The 23,257-nt window shown below is 34.3% G+C and overlaps 1 pseudogene; it reads right to left on the minus strand.

Annotated features, from left to right (window-relative positions):
- Positions 1 to 402: 402 nt before the first annotated feature.
- Positions 403 to 1,591, minus strand: LOC125863753 (gibberellin 20 oxidase 1-like; annotated as a pseudogene).
- Between the last annotated feature and the right edge of the window lie 21,666 nt (positions 1,592 to 23,257).

Here is a 23,257-nt window from a genome sequence, read left to right on the forward strand (position 1 = left end):
ACACATAATTGGAATTTCCATTATCCAAAACAATATGAGTCATTCTTGAAATACTATTTTTGAAATCTATCTCTTCACTCAAAGGTCCCTTCAGAAAAATAACTCTAGATTCCACCTATCAGTTTTGAAAGAAAAGAAATGCAGGGAAATAACAATGAAGGAGAAGTTGAAAGATAAAATATTTATTGCACTAAAGAACTTTATATTATTGACTAACATAAGACATGGATTTACTGCCTAAAAATCAAACTAAAATAGAAATCAACTCCTAAATACTAGGTCTCTGACTTAATCAAATTATTGCAACAATAATATTTGTAGTTCTAAATCAAAGATTCAACATATATACAAAAGATTAAAAAGCCTTTAATCTTGAACCTCATATGTATAGCTCTTAAGCTTCTAATTATTGTCTTGAAACAACATCGATAAAGCTTGAAGAGTGTTCTTATCCGCTTTGTGATCCTTTTTAATAAACTCAATGAGAGTAGGCAATGTGAAGTTAGATTATAGTCGAGGGTTATAGTACTCAACCAATTCAGTTTGTGGAGTCACCACCTTATCTTTGTCTGGACAAGGAAAAAATGAAAGTGATTTTCTAGCAGTCTTGTTGTTAACCACTTCTCTAAGCAAGCAACTTTTGTATCTACTATTTCATAGCGCTTGCAAAAGGCCAAACACCAAATATGGTATATTATTCTTGTACGTCTAAGAATTCATTATGTATATCATTGTGCATCATGTGGAAAGATTTTATAATATATTTCACCTAAAAATTTAGTATTTGTCTAATTGATTCTGTTTATATTACTTGTGTGTAATACACAATACATTAGCTTATTATATAGTTCTAGTTTGTAAATATGCATACAATAAATGTGACTCCTATGTTAAAAACAAAAGCATTAAAATTTGGACGAATTGAGTACCATTCGTTGTCCACAATAACTTGAAGTCTACTAAAAAAATCTCAATTGAGAATGATAAATGGTGTTGCATCATAGTGAGGCCCTGCTCCGAAGGCGAGCTCTAGTTTATAGCACTAGTGATAGTAGTTGAATCTTGTTATGGATTCATTATCTTCGAAAACTCTTTAAAGTGGCTCTTCTATACACCATGGCTCATCCCTAAGAGTTCCATGGTCTTAAGAGAAAGTGTGCTCTTGGAATTGCAATAATCTTGATAAACATTCCTGTGTAATTAAAGGGAAAAGGTTAATTCTTTTACATAATCGAAAAATAGAAAATTATATACGCCTTTTGTTTTAATTTGTTCTTCTGATTTATATATGAAATGAAATTTAAAAAAGTAAAGAAATACTTTTGAATTCAGTAGTCTTAGACAAAAGAAAAATAAAATGTACAAGAAAGAAACAATGACCCATGGACGCTTCACCAACAAGCCTAGATTCTTGTTACGCCGCTGAAGGGTCACCAGAAAAGAAACCGCTTAAGTCAATAAGGGGAACATGAAGTACTTGTGCTACAACACAATGCTTCTCGTCATCCGGGCATATATATTGCATGAGAATGTTGGACTCACTTTTCATATGGGATGCATCAAAAATCAATGGTTTTTCCTCACCAAGCATAGGTGATTTTCTATTTGTGATTACTATTAGTGGTCATTGTAACCAAGTGTTTGTGTTTTTATTTCTTGTGCAATATGTCATAATGGGAAAAGGAAGTAGAAGTAGTTCATTGTGGGGAGCGAAAATGAGGGATTATATAGGAACTAAGGATCCGTAAAATTTTGATAGAAGCTCATATGTTGTTTGAATCACATTTTAAAAAAGGAAATACTTTCAAAGATATGTTTGACAATAGATTTTGAAAAAAAATCTCTAAAAAGTTCTCAAGTATCAAGAACGGGGTCTGAACAGGTTGTTGAGAAGGGCTTAATAGTGCTTAAATTTGAGGCCAGAGAGTTTTTACTATATTTTGAATCGAAATTTTAGAAAGGAAATATTTTAAAGATATGTTTGACCATAGATTTCAAATGAGAGTTTGAAAACTTTTCCTTAAAAAGCTTTGAAGTATAAAAAATGGGTCAAAATAGTTTGCTAAGAATGACTTCATAATGCTTTAAAATGGGGTACAGTTTTGTTAGGGAATGTACATAGACATATCTACACACAATATAGCATAATCATAGTGTCACGACCCTAGCCTACACTCTAAACGTGGGCGGTACTCGAGAACCAATATCGGTCCCCAAGTGAACCCTCATCCCGAATGACTACAGGCGGAAGAGTAACTCAAGCGTACATAAGCTTCAAATTGAAAGAAACGTTTAAAAAGAGTTCACTGAATCTCAAAACTTTGTTAAATATACAGAGTATGAAACAAAAGTTTAAATAAAACATCTGAAACCTAAATAACATTCCAAACCTGTCGATCTATGAAGCCTCTTCTATATATAGACGAGTATCGAGACAAGACCTACGACAACACAAAATGCTACTAGTACTAACAACTCATAAAACTTGAGTCCTCCAGAAGCAAGGAGACCTCACTCGAGGCATGATGACTGGATGAAATGACCTCAAAAGACTCTTGTTGAGGATCTTAAGAACATGTATCTGCATCATCAAAAGATCTTAAGAACATGTATCTGCATCATCAAAAGATGCAGGTCGAATGACATAAGTACATTGAATGTACTAGTATGCAATATAGATGAAAAATAAATAACTGAATGAAACGACTGCTATAGATGTAGATATATACTCAACATAATGTAAAGAAATAAAGAAGTTAAATCATTAAAACTTTACAAAAATTCTTACTCATCTCGAAACTCAACATATTAAGTGATATAATAAAAATTTACTTTTAAATCTATTTGGGAGATGCTCTAACCGACAACCATCACTATGAGCTACGTGATTATAAAGCGTCTGACCCACACAGCTAGAACTGTCCTATATCGTGCTGTGATATAGGACACCTCAACTAAGTGGTTCCACTAAAAATGAAACATTTGGGAAATGCTTAGTTATCTTATACTCTTTCTCAAATTCCTCTTTACTTCCTCAAACACTCAACTAAAAATACAAATGTTGGTTTTAAAAGATTCTTAAAATTTATAACTGAAAATAGGTTTCAATAACACCCAATAGTTTTTTTTTTAACTAAGACTCAAACCATCCTTTGTTGTGAGTAGATTTTTACCGAGGAATTTCAAAATTTCTTGAGTGTTAAGGTCACTAGATATAGAACATTTAGTTCCAAAAAGAACTAAAGGGAATTCATTCAAGTCATTCCAAAGTTCCTTTACGTATTTGGTCAACTTCAAAGACAATGAGTTTTAGTAGAGGATGAGTTAGGTGGCCCAAAATATATCAAATGAAAGGTCTTTGAATTATCTTTCCAATGCCACCGAATTTGCTAAGTTTTGAGTTTGGATGATTGAGATATGCCCTTTTGAAGTCAGGTTGTCCAGTTACGGAAAGTTACCCAAAAATAGTAAGGTGTATTTTGGTCTTTTTCTTCCCCATTCAGATGTAATTTGTTTTTAGTAAGGTTTTAGGGGTCTCAACTGATTAGGTTCCATTTTAAAATCCTAATTTATGGATGAGTCCACAAGTTGGACTCATATAGGGCTTTATTTTGATAGAAATAGTGTCCTCAAATGCTTATTTTGTCTCAATATCTGATGAAAACTATTAAGTTTCAGATATTTGAAGATTTAGTGGAAGCATGGACACTTAGGTGCAAAAGGAACAAAAAGGCTGAAAAGAATGAAGAAGCTGAAGCGTGAGCATCGCCAAGCACACTTGGCGATTCGCTGAAGGGACACACTACGCCCTTTGTTCTACTAAGAAAAACCCTGAAGGAGAAAGATCAAAATGGCGATGAAAGGAGCAGTCGGCGCTTCGTTGAATAGTTCCGCAAAGCAGCCCAATGGTCCAGAATGTGAAGATGCTGAAGGCAAGCACAAAACGGCGATGAAACAGAAGAAGGGTGAGTCACCGAGTTATTCGGCAGCTTCGACTAACCTCACCGAGCTATCCGCCTGTACTAATTTCTAATGTTTATAAATGCTAAACTCTTTATTAACTTTAGTATAGTTGAATTATTATTATAATTTTCATAATAGAATAGTACTTTTTTTGATATTTTCTCTCAAGTGGGTTTTCTCCATTCTTCTTCCTTTTCATAAATCAAGGTTTAATTCCTTATACCCATTTGATTTTAAAATCATTTTAGATATATTTTGTTATTTCTTGATGTGTAGCTAAAAACCTCATTCTTGGGGTGTGATTTAGCAAATATGTGTTGATAATATTGTTGGGTCTTGTTTGCTGATAGGTTAGATGTATTTTAATAGTGATTTCACCTAGTGGTTGTGGTTTAATTTAATGGGTTTCTAGTTGCAAATAGAAAAACACCCATGTGTTTTCGGCTTGCTCGAGAGAGAGGTCGCGAAACCAAGACTGCTAGACTGATGGCCTAAGGAGTGGGCCGACATGAGGTTCAGCCCGAGAGGGTGAGCCCTAGTCCCATATCCTAACACTCAGCTCGAGAGATTGAGTGGGGTAAGGCGTAGGCTGCCCTTCATGCGGCAAAATGGGTGTCCGAGAGGAACCCATTTGAAACGGGGTAAGTATCCCAAGAGGGAACTTATTTCCATCTAAAGCTTAGCCTAGTCACTATTATCTTGCAAATTTTGTATCGAAAGGATGTACCTAATGACTTATCTCAACTTGTATTACGGTCACACCCCAAGAACTTTTCTCCATACTTGATTTTCTTGTTATTTTCGCTATTTTTACTACTTGTGACAGAACCCCCATTTGATATTTGATACTTTTGTGTCAACCCCTTTAATTAACTATGTTTTTGTTCGTTAATGTATTTAGCTATGACTAGATAGAGGTAAATTTTATTTTTTTATCAATCCTTAAAACCACTCCCTTGGGAAACGACCCCAACCTTTAATTGGGTTACTATATTATCGAAGATTTTAGACACTTGTATCATAGGTTAGTGTCGTTGGTCACGATAAGCATCAAAATGCTGCCGCTGTCGGGGAGTGGTATCACGTAAAGATGTAGTTTTCTAGAGTTTTTGTTCTTTTTAGGGTATATTTTACTAATTTTACTTTTTGTATTTTTGTTTCTTTGTTTATTATTTGTGTATGAAGGTTCGCTAAGAATGACTGAGGGAGTGGGTGGCAAGCCAGTTGAGGCAGATGAAGAAGTCGAGTGTGACTTCAAGATAGCTGCACTGGTATCTCAACTAAATGACTTGACCACCAAAATATCTAAGGTGGAAAACCAGTGCAAACGCCAAGGGAGGTACATACATCCTCATGCGCGGAAGAAGTCTAGAGAAAATGAGAAAAATCATGTTGAGGACAGACTTCAAATCATTCTCCAAAAGATCACCGATCAAGATCGAGTGCTTAGCAAAATAAGAGAGAATGTTGAAGCATTGAATCAATTGATTGGATCTCATTCTATATCAATCCAGCAAATCACATCACTCTTAATGTTTGCAATTCCTCAGCTCCATCCAAACGACATGTTGGGGTTACCTAGTGACACTAGGTCTAGCTCCAATAACATAGAGTGAGGCAGGACCTACATCGAGCCACGACGTTAAATAAGGTGCTTCTTGGGAGGTAACCAAAGGTCATAAATGTAGGATTTTATTTTTATAAATAATGATGTGTTAATAATTCAGGTTAAGAATGAGGAAAGTGTTGAAAATTCAAGGTTGGTGGGAAGAAATTCCATTCAGCGTGGTGCCAAACAGGTCGGTGATCCCGTTGTTTGGCTTAATACAAGAGTATTGCAGCGCCTGTAATACGCGCGAACTCAAAAAGCAGCTCGACGCATCGCCAATCCCGATGCAGACCACCAAATTTGCCCCTAAAAAATTGAAGATGTTGAAGAAAGGGCGGGATAAAAGATCGCTCGGCACTTAGCCAAGTGGTTCGGCGAGTGCGACTAACGTCGCCGAATGGACAAAAACTAGATGGTCTTTTAGCCAAAGTTTTAAAAACCTCGAACTTCATTCTCTTTCCATCACATTTTCACATTCCCAAACTCACACCTACACTCTAGTTTTATATTTCTTGCACTTTTGGAGTATTTTGGTTCATTGATTTGTGCACGGATTTGGATTGCATTGCCGCATAGCTTTCAATAGCATTTTAATCAGAACAAAAGGTTAGCTTCTCAATACTTGTAATTATTTTTTCAGCATTGTACTCATTTGCAAAGTCTTTGATATTGTTAAAATTTGTTGAACCTCTCTGATTGGATAGAATTCATTAATTTTCAATTGTTATTCAATAATCTTCCTTAAACTTTCGAAATATTTTTATCCGATGTGTCTAGTTGAGTTAATGTGTGATGGGTGATATTCGTAGAATATAAGTCTTGGTCAAATTTGTCCTATTTACACTTTACTGTGTTTTTACAGTTTGAAGGGTTGATTTCAAGAAATTGGGTCAAAAGTAGGTATGTTGTGTCATTTGGTGAGCTTTGACAAGCTCACTGAACCACTCCGCGGATCGCCTAAGTGCCCCATCTCGCCCTTATTATCATGTTTTATTTGTTATGGATGCTGTAACTTTCGGGAAGAAGCACGAGATTACCAAGTGCACTCAATGACTCATCGAATGATATCTTAATCGCCCTATTTCTACAAACTTTTCCCTTCTGCACGAGTTAGTGTTAAGGGTTACGTCTTGAGATTTCTTTCGAACATTTTGAAAAGGTCCCTTTGAGTCTTTTGAGAAGTCTTGAACAATTTCAGGTATCTTGTTTCAAGACTCGAGCAAGTAAATATGAGAATGAGGAGAATGTATTCATGAGTCTACAGTAGCATCATCAGATCCCTATATCATGAATCATAACCCTTGAATCCATAATTCAAATTCAAGAGAGAGTTAAGAGTAGAGTTGAAGAAAGTCTTTCAGTTGAATTGTGAATCCTTTCAGACAAACTATAGATTTGAGCTATGTTTTGAGGAAGTAAGTATTAGAATGAGAAGAGTTGTATACACGAGTTACATATTTTTAGGTAGACCCTTGAGTCGAGTCGTTCATGCCCATAAATTCCACATGAACTCCATAAGTAGAGTATCTTTGAGAGGAGTAATATCTTCAAGTTCTAAGTCTTGAGTATTGAGTTCCTAAACTTTTGAGATTATATTCCTAATCTTGGGACTATTACATGTCACCCATGAAGTCTTTGAGTTGAGTTGTTCATGCCCATAATTCCGCATGAACCTTATGAGCTGAGAATTCTTGAGATGATTAGTATCATAAAGTCCTTGAGTTGAGTTGTTCATGCCCATAATTCCGCATGAACCCTCGGAGTTGAGTATTCTTGAAATGAGTACTATCATTAGAGTTCTTGAGTTCTGAGTATCGAGTTCTATGTATGGTTATTGAAAACATTGAATTGAGTCATTCACGTTCATAATTTGGCGTAAATCCTAATTTGAGAAGTCTTTTAAAAATATCTCTTAACTTGTTTTAAGTGTTGAGCAGTTGAGTTTAAGAAAGGGTAGAGTTGAGTTCATTTTTTTCCAAATGAATATATGGGAACTAAGTATTTCAAAGAGTAAATGTTTTCACATTTAAAAGAGGAGGAAACTGGGATTTCTAAAAGATCTTTTGAGCAATAATCTCAAACCACATAAAGAGTTATGTTTTTAAACATATGAGCTAGTATATTTTGGGAGTAGTATTGAGCACCGATATGGGGGAGAGTTCAGACAACTTACAGCCCCCATAAACCTTGTAGCCAACGTAGGTAGAAATGGTCATACTTCTTAGATAATTTCTTAATGCTTTCTAGAATATAGTAGTTGATCCAGTTAGTGAGTAGGTCTTATACCCTGGTAAAGTATGGGACAGTTTTGGCAGCGTGGGCGAGACGTTGTATCATCACATAGCTCATGGTGATGGTTGTTAGTTAGAGAATCTCACACAAAGTTATTTTTGTATTCTTATATACAGATTTAGTTATTATTGTATTATTCAGTACATTGGGTTGTTATATTGTGTTTTAAAATCTTCCAATATATTTCATCTTTTATTGTTGCTTTATCTTGAGTTGAATATCCAGAGTTGAGTATCTAGAGTGGAATATCTTATTTTTGAGTTGAACCCCATTTCTCTAAGTTCAGTTGAACTATGTCTCACAGAGTTAAGTATCTTATTGTTGAGTTTAGCCTAATTTTCTCTGAGTTGAGTTGAACTATGTTTCAAAGATTTGAGTATCTTATTGTTGAGTTAAGCCTTATTTTCATTGAGTTGAGTTGAGTTATATTTCACTGGGCTGAGTATCTTATTTTTGAGATGAGTCCTTTCCACCGAGTTGAATATCTTATCCTTGAGTACTTTTGAGTTGAGTAAGTTTTAGTACATTTCAGTATTCTTGAGTATTCGTTTAGTTGAGTAAGTTTTAGAAGAGGTAAGTATGTTTCCTTCTATTTAGTTCAAGCTTATGTTTATGCTTTAGAATTCTCCTTACATGCTCATGCATTTCATGTACTGATGCCATTTGGCCTGCATCATTTCATGATGTAGATACATGTATTCATGGTCCTCAAAAGAAGCTTCGTTGAGACCACTTGAAGTTCCAGTAAGATTTGGTGAGCCTTCTTGCATTCCGAATGACTTCACCTTTATCTTACATTTAGTAGTTTGAGATGTCGTGGGTCTTGTCCCGATATCCTTTTGTAATAGTAGAGGCTTCATAGATAGACAAAGTTAAATAGTTTTCGGTATGTATCTTCTTTGAGTTATTTTTACAAACACTGAGTTATCTAGTGAGCATTTTTTAGATTAATTGAAAGTTGAGTATTTGAATTTGATTCGGTTTTAAGCTTTTGTATGCTTGAGTAAGTCTTCCGCTTTTAGTCAGCCATGATGAGGGTTTCTTGGCGATCAACAATGGTTGTTAAATGCCGGCCACGTTCAGGTTGTGACAGGTTCATGGTGAACTATATACACAAATGAATCAACTCAAGGATCTCAATAACAAAATACAAAACACAATACTCAGAACTAAAGAACTCAACGATACTACTCATCTTTTGATTATTTCTATATTTTTATGTACATATAAGATTAAAGTTTCGTAGTTTTTTATCATTTCATCATGCATGTATGTAGTCATGTTCTTTATTAGGCAGATTTTTTATTTCAAATTATTCCTTCCTATCATATTCATAATTGATTAAATTCATATTAGATCATTATGAACTAGATTATCATTTATCATGTTTTCCTGTCACTACTAGCATCGTACTTTAGCGAATATTTTCTTCTTATCAGCGCCTCAACTTTGTTTACTCCCCTAAACGGCTTCCTCGCTTACCGGTTTCAACATTAGGATGGCATAGGAATATAATTTCAAAAAGAATCATAAACTCAAGAACTTAAAATTAACTTATCTCAAGAATACTCAAATCTAGGAATGGAATCATAAATTAGTCTTTTACTGATTTGAAAGTAGATGTAGGGCATGAGGATGAACTAATCCAACACTATGATTGCCTTACATACCTAAAAAAGAAAGGTTCTTGAAGAATCTTGAAAAAACAACTTGTTTAGAAGCCTTGAAACCCTAGATTGAATGAGAACAATCAAGAAAACTTTTCTTGAAATTCGTTAATTAGTTTCTTGAAATCTCTATGGTCAAGAATTATAATTTCTATTAGTGATTCATAATTGTATTGAGGAATTTGAGTTGGAAAGAATTAAATTCGTAGAGAAGGACTTACATATAAGAAGAATCTTGGAAAAGATTGACAGAACCTTGAATGGAAGTCTTCAACTTTGATTATTACTTAGAGTTTTGTCGTAGAGTTTGAGAGAAGATAATGTTGAATTAAAAGATGAAAATCTTATTGGTTTGGGCCTTTAATTAGTCAAGAAATTTTTTAGGGATTTCTTAGACGTGAAAAGACAAAAATGACCATTTTTAATGTTCTTCGATTGGCTAATTCATCACTGCACTGTATCATCATACCTTTTTACTTGAAACTTGGATTGTTGTGAAATTGGTGGAATTGGAAAGAAGAATATATTACCTTTAATTTGCTAGGTTAAATTCTAAGAGATATGGTCATTTGAAGTTGACTCAAATAGAATGTTACATCAAAACATAATCGGTATGGAAGCTTTAAACTCAACATTGTGTTAGGGGATTCAAGTGACATTAATTCATATCCAAATTCATTACACACTAAATAATTGACCTTTACACATATGGCATTTTAAGAATCACGAGATACAATCTTGTTCACAAATTAATAATGGTTCGAGTCTTAACTCAGAAATTTTTGAGGTGTTACATATAGCTATTTTCAATTTATTTTCCTTAGATAGATTTCCTTGCATACCTACAAATAAATTTTATTCTTAAAATAATACTACAGTAAAACCTCACTAAATTAATTTAGGTGAGACAACAAAATATTATTAATTTGTAGATGTATTATTTTATGGATAAATTAATATTTATTAGTTTAAAGAGTCTGTTGAGATTTGATAAAAGGTAATGTTGATTATATCAAAATTATTGTAGCTAAATAATTTATCTATCATATTTATTGAATTCATATAAAAATAATAATTTATAATACATAAGGTAAATATGAATATCAAAACAATGTATCATATTTATTGAATTCATATGAAAAAAATACATTCATGATACATAAAATACAATGTATGTATATGATTCATTGTAAAATAAATTCTAGAATTCAATGATTAATTATAAAAATAAATTCATTATACATAATGTTCATTGTTTTGAATAATCAAATATTATTTACTATATATTTACTATAAACTATCAATTTAGGATAGTGAGAGAATAAGCTATATAAGAACACATCAAATTTCTTTTAATCATATCCAAAAATGACTTCTCATTTAAATGTGTCAGAAAATCAACAAAGATAGATCAAATACGTGAAACATTATGTGAATACAAAAGAAATCATTTCATATGCACTCAAAAAAATTTATAGTCATGGAAATACCAAAATTTTTAGATGCAATAAGAAAAATTAGCGATGAGAATTAACTAGTTTTAAATTTTAATAAGAAAGAAAACACAATAAATTATATATTTGTAATTTTTAAAAATTATTAATTTGTAATGTTAATTGGATCATATATTTATATAGAGGTCTTTTGAACATATATTATCTTATTATCTTATTGAAATGAGTGATTTGTTCCATTAGTCCATGTCAGAACTAGAAAGCAATCTTATCTTGGAGAGATGACTAATTTACTAAAGACTAATTTAATGAGGTTTTAATGTACAAGGAAATTAATCTATTAGCTCTATATTTTACATGGTATCAAATCCACGTTGATCCCCATTTGGGCTCCCAATCTACTCTCTAGTCGGACTTGAGCATAATGGGGTGTTAGAGTCGGTTAAATCTCAGATTGGTTGAAAATTAATTGGTGGTCTGTTAATATGGACATGGACAATCCTCCTCTCATTGGCTGGCTTTTGGGGTTACGTTAGATGCATGTGTCATAACTTTACACTTGTATTTGTCGACAAGGATCACTTTTCATATTAGAAATTGTTATACCTCATGAGATGTTTACTACTCTCTTTTTTTTTTTTTTTTGTGTCAAGGACTTATGAGCCTAAATTTTAAAATCTTATATTAATAATGCCTGTGTTTGGGAACATCAATTTAAAATAAAAATGGATAAAAAAATATATTTCTTATTCTCTTTTTAAATTGTCGTACATATTTATGAAAATAATTCTTTAATTACGATATATGTGTTTATATTACTTTATAAGAGTTTATAGTTTATTAATATTTTGATGGAGATAGTGCTACTAGTAATATTGAAGAATTATTATTAGATGAAGTAGCCTTTACTCAAAATAATTTTCTACTAATTGTGGTTTAATAAAAATGTTATTCGTATTTTACCACAAATCTATGCAATACTAAATTTATATATATATATATATATATAATGAAATAAAAATATTTCGAAAATGTAACCTCCACTTCCACATGGAAGTGAAGGGAGTGGAGAACCATTGAAGTTGATGTGATGGCACCAACTTGGCAAAGCATTAAATGTTGTACCTCTTTACTTCAAATTATCTATCTTTGGCTTTACTAGGTAAAGTTTTTAATTGTTGTAAACATCCATTCTTTTTTCTTCACCAAATAAGTCTTTCAATTTTTGTAGAGATATTTGTGCAAACAACGTTGATCAACAATTGTGGACATAAAATATTTTGAGGTTATTATTTAACCCTAAAAGAAAATTGATAATCTACATCAACTTATTCAAGCCCATATTTAGGGTATGTTAAGGAAAAAATCTCTTTTTCATATTGAACGAATTCCAAAAAGTTATAAATCATTAAATAAGTTATATTTGTTGTTATATCGCTAGAAAGACCCACTGTTAAGGGCATTAAGAAGTCAGATAATAGTATCCTTGATTTTATTATATCATTCTCATACCTTATCATTGTAAAGTGTGTTTCATTGTAAAGTTATCCTCCATCAATTTTCTTATTCCTTATGTCTATTAGTGACCTATTGTCCTAAGATTAAGACTACAATGTTGGAGAATTATTATGTTATATCCAAGGGATTTTATAAGCCATTATTTCTTGGCAGAAGATTTAACAAAATTCTTATTTGAAAATGGTACTATTACCAAATCTTATACTCTATTATTTTTGGTATACATGTTTCCAAAATGGATTGTACTATAACCAATTTGTAGTCGTTCATCTAAATCAAGTTAAGTATGCCAGTCACCTTTTGAGTTCCTAAATAATTAATTTCCTAAGTAAAAGTTGGGTCAAAAGCTTCAAGTCTATTATATGTTTTATTGGCCTAAATTATTTTATGAGAGTTAAATAAAGTCTTGATGAAATTCATTAAGAAACAAAATAAATTTATGAACATCCTCAGGTTTAACTAATACTAGAAAAACAATGAAATTCAATAGAAAATACTAAAAATTCATAAAATTCAATAAAAACTCTTAATGTCGCGGCAGAACGTGGACACCTTTATTACTAATACTTTATCAAGGCTCCATTTTTCTATCAACTCATTGACGTCCATTCATTTCCCCAAACAGATTTTTATCCGTTGACCATTCACTTCGAACCTCGTTCCTTCATTATTATTGACTTTAACCGCTCCTTGTGGAAATAATTGTCTAACTTTCAATGGCCCAGTCCACTTGGACTTTATCTTGCAAGGAAACAAGCACAACTCATTGCAAGGACACCTTTATTACTAATACTTTATCAAGGCTCCATTTTTCTATCAACTCATTGACGTCCTCTGATTTCCCCCAATAGATTTTTATCCGTTGACCATTAACTTTGAACCTCGTTCCTTCATTATTATTGACTTCAACCGCTCTGTGTGGAAATAATTGTCTAACTTTCAATGGCCCAGTCCACTTGGAGTTTAGCTTGCAAGGAAACAAGCACAACCTTGAGTTGAATAAGAGCACCAAATCATTGGGAACAAATTCACGCTTTTAATCTTTTGATCATGGTACCTCTACATCTTATCCTTCTACAAGGCTCAATTTTCATATGCTTTTAAGAGAAACTCATCGAGCTCATTCATCTCATTCATTCTTTTACTTGATGTGGCACCCCAATCCAAATTCATCTTCTTGAGTGCCCATATCACTTCATCCTCTAACTCTACAGGAAAATGGCAATACTTCCCATATACAAGTTTGTAGGGCGACATACCTATGGGAGTCATTAATACAATGCAATAGACCCATAGAGCGTCATCAAGCTTTCTTGACAAATCAATTTTATTTGAATTCACAACACAACGATGAATAATCCCATTAGGACAAATACAAAACATGGCCCTTCCAAATAAATAATTCTTCACATAAGACATGAACTTTCTCCTTTGGTGAAATGACAAATCCGAAGGCACCAAATCACTTACCAAATAATTGGTAAAATCTGTGAACCAAGGGATAAGGTCAAAAGAAGCAGCCAATACCTGTTCATCGAGGAACATCTCATTCATCTCAATTCCATCAGCTAATTTTATCAATGCTTGTTCTTCTAATCTGGACAAGTGATCACCTACTTGGTTTTATGTTCCCTTTCTATCCTTCACTTCAAAGTCGAACTCTTGTAGCAATAATACCCATCTGATCAATCTTATTTAATTTTTATATCCTTCTTTTCCATAAGATATCTCAATGTCAAATGATCACTATGCACAATAACTTTAGTGCCATATAACTAGGAGTGAAATTTCTCAAACAAAAGACAACAACAAATAATTAATGTTCATTAACAATATAGTTTTTTGAGCAACATTCAAAGCTTTCCTCTCATGGTATACATGATGAAGAATCTTCTCTTGACTTTGATCCTATAAAACGCCAAGTTCCACCCCACTCGCATCACACATTACTTTAAACGGTTGTCCCCAATCCGGTGAAATAATGATTGGTGCAAAAGTCAACTTCTCTTTCAGCCCCTCAGATTCTCTCAGACAAGCCTCATCAAACTCAAACATAGACTCCTTTACGAGCAGTTTGCACAATGTGTGTGCAATTTTCAAGAAAGCTTTTATGAACCTCCTATAAAAACCTGCATTGCCCTAGAAAACTTTTAACACCTTCAACAGAGATGGGTAGTGGTAGGTTTTCTATCACTTCAACTTTTTCTCTATCAACTCTGATTCCTGTCTGTGAAATTTTGTTGCCAAGAACTAACCCTCTTTTACCATAAAGTGACATTTTTTTTCTAATTAAGCACAAGATTACACTCTTTACACCGCTTTAGCAGTTCCCCGAAATTAACGAAGCAATCATCAAATGTATCACCAACTATAGAGAATTCATCCAAAAATATCTCAATTTTGTTCTCCATCATATAAAAAAATATTGGTATCACGCAACGCTGAAATGTCACCGGCGCAATACACAACCTAAATGGCATCCTCTTGAAAGCAAAAGTCACAGATGGACAAGTAAAAGTAGTCTTCTTTTGGTCATCCAAAGCTATGGAGATATGATTGTAGTGCAAATAACAATCAAGAAAACAATACCAACCCTTTCTAGCAAGACAATTTAGCATTGGTTCCATGAATGACATTCCGAAGTGATCTTTCTCAGTCCACACATTCAACCTGTGATAATCCATACATACTCTACAACGAGTCACCTGCCTCATTAGAACATGCTCATTTTTTGCATCGGGACCCACAATGATTCCTTCCCTCTTTGGCACATATTACAGTAAACACACGCAACTACTATCAGCAATAGGATATACCACTCCAATATCTAACCAATTGATGATTTCCTTCTTTACAACCTCTTGAATCGGTGGATTAAATCTTTGTTGCTGCTCAATACTTTGCTTCCTATCTGGCGTAAGTTGAATTTTGTTAGAATAAATAGTCGGTGGAATACCAATAATATCAGCAATGGTTTATCCTATAAACCTCTTGAATCGCTTCAATACCGATATCAATGCCACCACTTACCCTTTATTGAAGACACTAGCAACAATAACAGGCAAAGTACTATTTGGCCCAAAAACACATACGGCAAGTGAGATGAAAGAGCCTTAAGCTCTAACTTTAGAGGCTCATCAACATAAGGTTTTTGCAGAAGGAGTGTCTAAATTCATTACATCCAGAACGAACTTCTTTGATTGACGATGATAAAAATCTACCCCATAAAGTTCAACAACTAGCTCATAATATTCATTAATACCATCTCCATCAAAGTTCATGATCACAATTGTTAGTGCTTCAACACCTAAGCTCTCTTCAATAGACCCTTTTGGTTGTTTCTCAACAATATGATTCAGTACCTACACTGACTTAAGGTAACGTCCATGCTTCACAGATCTATAGTTATTGAAGGTTACATCTTCACTACTCAATCAAAACTTCATTTTCCCTCTTTCCATATCAACTAAAGCACACCTAGTATCACAGAATGGTGTTCCTAAGATGATGAGGACCTCCAAATAAATCTCAAAGTCCAGTATCACGAAGTCCGTCAGAAAGATGAATGTCACAACTTTCACAAGGACCTCTTGAAGCACTCCAATCGGTTTGTTCCTTGTTTTAAGAACCATAAGTAGTTGCATTGCAGTCGGCATGGGGGTTCGTAAATCCAGCTTCTTGTAGATAGCGACATCAAGTTAATGCTAGAACCCAAGTAACTTGTGGCCTTCGCACAGTGCAACATACCAATAGTACGGAGAAAAGTAAATGGTCCAGGATCCTCTTTTTTCTACACTAATGATATAGTAGCAATACTGCTACAATGTTGCAACTTGTCATCACCTTCGAAACTGACAACCCTCTTCTTAGTTACAAAGTGCTTCATGAACTTCTCATAACCTGACATTTTCTCAAGTTCTTCTATTAATGGAGCATTTATGGACAACTTCTGCAACATAACTTTGAACCTATGATATTTTCCTTCTTTTTCTTTCTTTACCAACCTTTGTGGGAAAGGAGGTGGAGGTCTCAGCATAGCAATGATCTTATGCGTCACCTCAGTGTCCTACTCATTCTCATTTTTAGGCTCCTCAACTACCTCAACTTCATCCTCATCTTTATCTTTCTCACTCTCCACTCTATTCGGCATAGGAGAGTATAGAGTCTTCTTTCCACCTCTTGTAGTAACTTACATACAATGCCCGTCATTCTTTTGAGTCTGGATATTGTTTCTAGGAATTGTCCCTTGCTGACACAAATTTACATTTCAGGATAACTCACTCAGTTGCTACTCAATTTGCATAATTGATACTGCATGTGAATCAAATTTCTGACCAATGCTTGATAAATCATTATGCCTCTCCTTCACATTGTCATCAGTCAAATAAAACTTTTCATCATCTTACTCATCATATCTTCAATTTGATTCATACTTGATCCAACATCTCGATTCCCACGTGGAACACATGGTCCACTCTTATCTTCCTATTACCATACCTATTCTGGTTGTAATTATTTTTACAATTATAGTTGCCATCACGTACATAGTTCCCTTTACAATTATAGTTACCATAGTTCGAACTATTGTTTCCTTGACCTTGGCTGCAATCATCCAAATTGGATCCTTCGGAGTTAGTCCGGAAACACCTCGTCCGATCATTCACAAGATTCACATCCTCCTCATAAATGTACTCATCACTAGGTGGTTCTCTAGGTTTATAGTTCACAACATTTACTTTCTCTGCACATCCGGTTACATGTTTTAACACCAAGCCAACTTCTGTTCTCAATTGGGAAATTTCCTCACGGATATCATCATTAGAATGATTTGGTGCGGCTTGTACAACAAACATGTTCCTTCCAGTATTAAACTGTGTAGTGCTTCATGCCTTGTTAGTCTTACAGATCTTTTTAAGTTTTTTGGCAATCTCTTAAACTGTGAGTGCTCTGTAAGATCATCCAGCAATAGTATCTAGCAGAACTTTCCCATTATCATCTTGTCCTCTGTAGAATTAATCTTTCAGTAACTCATCATCTATGCGGTTCTTAAGTACACTACTGATAAACTAGTGAATCTATCCTAATAGGTACTCACGGACTGTCAATGCAATGCTACAAAGTTAATGAGTTTATCCTTGAGATTGAACTTTTTGGACAATGGAAAGTACTTCTCAATGAATACATTGTGTACCCCATCCCAAGTCGTGATAGAGTAATATGACAATTGAGAAAACATTAATGTACCATCACCTATTAATGAAAGTGGAAACATCCTTAAGTCGATCCACATCCATGTTTAAATCTGGTCTCCCAACACTAATCATGCAAACACTCTTTACTTCCCTCATGTGAGCATACGAATCCTCCAAAGGTAAAGTAGCAAATAACTCTCTAGATGTAAGCATTTGAATCACACTTTTGGTCACCAGAAATATATGTCGAGGAGGTAGTGGAGGAATAACTATAGCACCCATCGATCCAACAATATCATAATCCACCTAGTAGTTTTTGCAGACATATGGTGTTGGCTGGTTTTGCACTTTTTCAGCATTTTGAACTCGAGGCTTACCCTGAACATGTCTAGGCACATCCTAGATTCTAGTAGCTTGAAATCCATCTACATCCCCTTGTCCTACTCTGATTGGATCATTTTCTACTTAGGGGTTTAGGCTTCTTCCAACTATCCTTCTCAAAGTTCTTCTTAATTCAGGATCGTAAAGACCAATGGGATTGCCTTAACTCTAGGTATTTGGCATACATTTGAGATAAGACTTGTAGAAAACAAAAACAAAAAAAAATGTAAATTAGGAAAGAAGTCACTAAAGTTGAATAACTAAATTAGTGTATTGTAAATGTCCTATTCCTTTGAAGCGGCGCCAAAATTTCATACACCCAAATTACACCTCCTTAAAGAAGTATAATCGGTCATTGTCAAATAAAGAACCTAACTTTATGTTAGGGCCGATCCCACAAGGAATATGTTCTAGATCTAGGCTATTTATGGTTATTCGTACTCTTCATCAAATTACATCCGTAAAAAGGGGAAATGGGGGATTTGTAATTAAGGTATAAGTTTGTTGATTTGTAGAAATAAGTAACAAGGATACAAGATTTGCAGTTTGAGATATCAATATGAGATGAGAACCAGGGTATATGTGTTCCCCAAAACCTCTTAACGTCGTATTCCTATTAATAGTAACTCTATCCAAGTGTTAACATGCAAGGTTGGTAAGTTATGTATCTCCTAAGTGATTGGTCCTCCAAGTAGGGAATTTGACCACACAAATTGGTCTTCGTACAGGTGTATGCTTGAATAACCTCTACCCTTTACCCTAGATTAGCCGTCGCGGTAGGTGATCAAACTATTAGATAGAGGATTATCATGCTAAATCTCCATTGTTCAATCCCTTTCTCATTCATTACTTCCTTGGTCTGGCAAGTAGAAATGAGGTAAGTTTTAACGTTGCACACTGTTAAAAAGTAGTGAAAACAAAATTACTAATATAACATGCATAAACATTATTCAAGAATTACTTATTAGTTTTACATTGTTGGTTGCTCAAGGTTCCCACCACTCTCGTTATGGATTTAGCAATTCATGCTTGAATAATCACAATTCATATTAGGGTTTAAAATATGAATCATGAACTTACCATTAGAAAATATGAAATACAAAATCCTTAATTGAAGAACATACGTAAATTGCATAAACCAACTTCAAAAATCAAATGTTGAAAGTGTTCAAAAAATAATTCCAAAGACCAAAAAAAATATCCCAAAAAGTCGAACAACCCAAAAATGAAAAATACAACTCATAGTTATAGAAACTAAACCAAGTAGAAAAGGAAATTTTGGAAATTCCAATATGGGAAGATTTGTCGACAGCTGGCCACCTACGGTCCGTCGAAGAAACAATAGATCGTGGTCTTCCACAGTTGCTAAGAAGTTGGCCAGAATTATGTGGATGTCAATAAACAGTTATGACCTACAACCTGTAGATCTGTAGATCTAAGCACAGTCCATCCAGAATTATAAAACATAACTCTTGCTCAATTTTTGGGTAATTACTCAAAGTTTCCTCTTAGAAGAGGTAATACTCTGAAATGTCTCTTATCTCATAACTCATTTAGAAATCAAAGTTTCTCTCTATTAAATGTAAACATATTACTTTTGGGAATAATTAGTTCCCTTATATCATTACTCAAACATTAACGCAACTCTTCCCATTTGTATATTTACATTCTCAAAACTTAGATGATTACACAAGAATCCTCAAATTAACTGAAAAGACCTCTTAAACTCCCCTCTTAAACTTAATTTAAATTCAAAATGTAAATAAAGTCATGTCATTTGAAAATATAGGATTTCATTAGGATTAATGGATATTTTAGAGGGTAAAACAAAGAAGAGAATGTAGTTACGATTCAAAGGAACATCTCCGAAAACTAAATACTGAAAGAAAAGGACCAGGCGACCCTGGTGTACTGAGTGGTACAGGGCACCAAAAACCATAAACTAATTGCACAAGTTTGAGGAATACTGCTGGCGCGGCGCACCAGACTCCAAACTACTCACTAGTTGTTCAGGCGCTATGGTGGCGCGCCACCCCACCCCCATACCCAGAATTCCGACAATTTTTTCTACTCAATTTCAGTTTCTAACTCATCTAGAATCGAGTGATTTCCTCTAAAACTCTTTTTGATTCACAAACCCAACATGAATTCATAGAAATTACACAAAATTCTCATGAAGAATCACAACTCATGCTCAAGATCCTCCACCGAATAAATTCAAAAACTTTAATTGTTAAACAATGAATTAACAATCAAGAACCAATCAAGAATCTCTTAATATAACGATTTTATGGATGAATTGTATATGAAAGGCATGAAGATGAATGAGTCCATCACTATAGGAAACCTCACATTCCTTGAAAGAATGATGCTATTTACGAATTCCACAATTTTTGAAGAACGGTTGAACTTAGCCCCTTTTATCCTCTTAAAACCTCACTCTAAAACCCTAAGTGTTAGGAATGTCAATAGGATATTTAGAATCTGATTAAACCCTTAATTGGTTTATGAAAAAACGTGGTAAAACAAGTGGGGAAAAGGAAAGGACTGAATACATTTTCCTAAAACAAATGGAATGCCTAAAATAGAGAGGCTTCACTAAAAAAATCATAACTTCTTACTCAGAGATTGAAATTTAGCAAACTTGGTAGCATTGGAAAGAGGACTTAAGGAACTTTGATTTGATAGCTCATGGGCCATCTAATACTTTATGTGCTAAACGATATGGTTATTTGAAGTTGACCAAAACCTAAAAAATGATGGTGAATTACACAAATTTTGATGTAGCTCTTTCGAAGTCCAAGTTGTTATACCTCAAATGGGAATTTTTAATGCTACTTTGAGTCTGAAATTTCAAATTTTGTAGGGTTTCTTATCTTGTTTGCATAAATAGAGGTTCAAATTAAATTTGGAACACTCCATTGAGGATTTCATACTTGTCAAACTGGTAAATATGGATCATCTGGTGTAGGCCTTCATGTTCATGGCCCTTTGGCCACGTTCGTGGAGATTAATTGACTCGAGGGCCGCATTTGCAGGGGCTTGCCCGATTACAAAGGGTGATATTTGTAGAGCCGAGTCGTGCTCACGGGGTCTATTTCACCTCTAGACACATTTATAGGGCCCTCGCAACATTCATGAGGCAAGCATTCGTGGAGGCTCAACGCGTTCGCGAAGAGTAGTACAAGGCAACTTTGGTCCCAAGTTTGATTTGTCAATTTCTCTGTCATCCAAGTTGTTATTTTAGTAATTCAAAATGTTGTATGTTCATTGAGAGCGTGGCTATGTGAGTTGGTGATTGGGAGTTGTTGAATAATATTCGTTTAAGGTGATTTTGGGTGTGTAGGGCTCCCTTAGCTTTGTTTTCTTAATAAACTTCATGATTGTTTCTTTTACTGTTTTGGGCCTCCAGTTGTGTTAAATTTTGGAACACATGTTTGAGGCCTAGTTTAGCACCTCTTGATGGAGTAAATTCCATAGATTTTGGCATGGGTCCCACAATTCTTACTGCACTCCAAAATTCGCCCATTTTTGCTTTGTGTGATTTTTGTTTCTAAATGACTGTACTAATGTTGTGATCCTATTTTCGGTTGTGTGAAAGTGTTCGGAGACGGTTCAAAAAGGTAATGCTCTGGCCTCTTGATTTGGAGGGTGCACTGTTAGCCTATTGGTAACCTACGAGGTCTTTTCTATTTAGATTGAGCCTGAATGTGTGAATTCATGATGATTAGTGTGAATTGGAGGCCGGTACTAAGTTATATCTATTTTTCTTCTTAGAAACCATGTTTTAGGATTTAATTATATTTTTTGAATGGTAGTATTATATTAGTTGGGGTGATATATGTGTTGTTGCATTTTTTTGTGAACTACTTGCATTTTTACTTAATATTTGGAGCATGTTCGGCCTTAAACTAGGATAGACTAGTGTTTCCATAGACTCAAGAGCGATGTAGCTATATGACATGTCCGATGTCCTTTTGGCTGCACTAGGTCCTTGTAGACTGGAATAGAAGACTTATTTTTGATAGTACAAACCGTAGTTTAGGTGTTTGGGCAGCCTGCTAGCCTTTCTATCTTCCCTCCATATTTCTGTGACTCCGATACATTAGCGAAGGTTGTGTACTTTCTTGAGATTAGAGTACCCTAGTTTTTTATGCTTTTGTGATGTCTTTAGGAGTGCTAATGATTCAGGGATATCGACTAATTTAGGGCTTAATATTAAGATATTTAGTGTCCTCAATGCCTATTTTACGCTCATAGCTGATGTTAAAATGTTAATTTGCAGCAATGAAGGCAAAAGATCAAGGCAAGGGAATTATTGGGCGAAAACGAGCAAAAAAGCTGAAGAACTTGGAAGAAATCAAGACCGGTACTCTCCAAAGTCACTCGACGAGTCACTGAGTGGACCTTCAGCTCTCATAAAGTTCCAACAGGCTATCCCATGGTCAAGACCAACTTGGAGAGCAAATTGATGATTCGGCGATGCACTGAATGGATCCGCGAATACAGAAAAGAGATGTTGAATGGCAAAGCCAAGAAGGTGATGCAAAGGAGCACCCGCTGTATCGCTGACCATGTTGTCGAAGCTTGACTTACTTCACCGAGTGACTTCGATGGTTAAATTTTTGGAGCGGATAAATGAAATTTTCAAAAAGATTAAAAGAGTTCCCACACTGTCCAGTTTTGGGTATTTGATCTTCAACACTCTTAACATTGTTTTCTAAAAATTTTGAACAGAGATTGAGGATTTGTTTGATTTGAAACTGCAATTTGAGTATTTGGAGACTTGTCGATTGTTTCCCAACTGGATGGAAAACATAGATGCTAACGATTTCTTGTTTTTTATTATGTTTGGCTAAAACCCCATTATTGGGTGTGTGATTATGTAGTGGAATGTTTCTATTATCTTATGGGTGTTGATATTTACTGATTTTATTGTTAATTTGAAGTGGTTCAATTGATAGTTTGTGTTTTAATTGATGAATTGTAGTAGCAAATAGTTTAGTACTCTATGCTTGCTTGAGAAAGAAGTATTAGAGTTAAAACTAATAGTTGATTATTGTAACGATTGTGTTATTGCAGATTTGGTTTGAGAAAGTGGGTCTAAATGAAATACTACAAATCTAGCTTGAAAAAATTGAGTGATTGAGGTATTGGGGTGTTAATATGTGTTGTGCTTGT

This window comes from Solanum stenotomum, chromosome 5, assembly GCF_019186545.1.
Source record: "Solanum stenotomum isolate F172 chromosome 5, ASM1918654v1, whole genome shotgun sequence".
Classification (NCBI taxonomy): domain Eukaryota; kingdom Viridiplantae; phylum Streptophyta; class Magnoliopsida; order Solanales; family Solanaceae; genus Solanum; species Solanum stenotomum.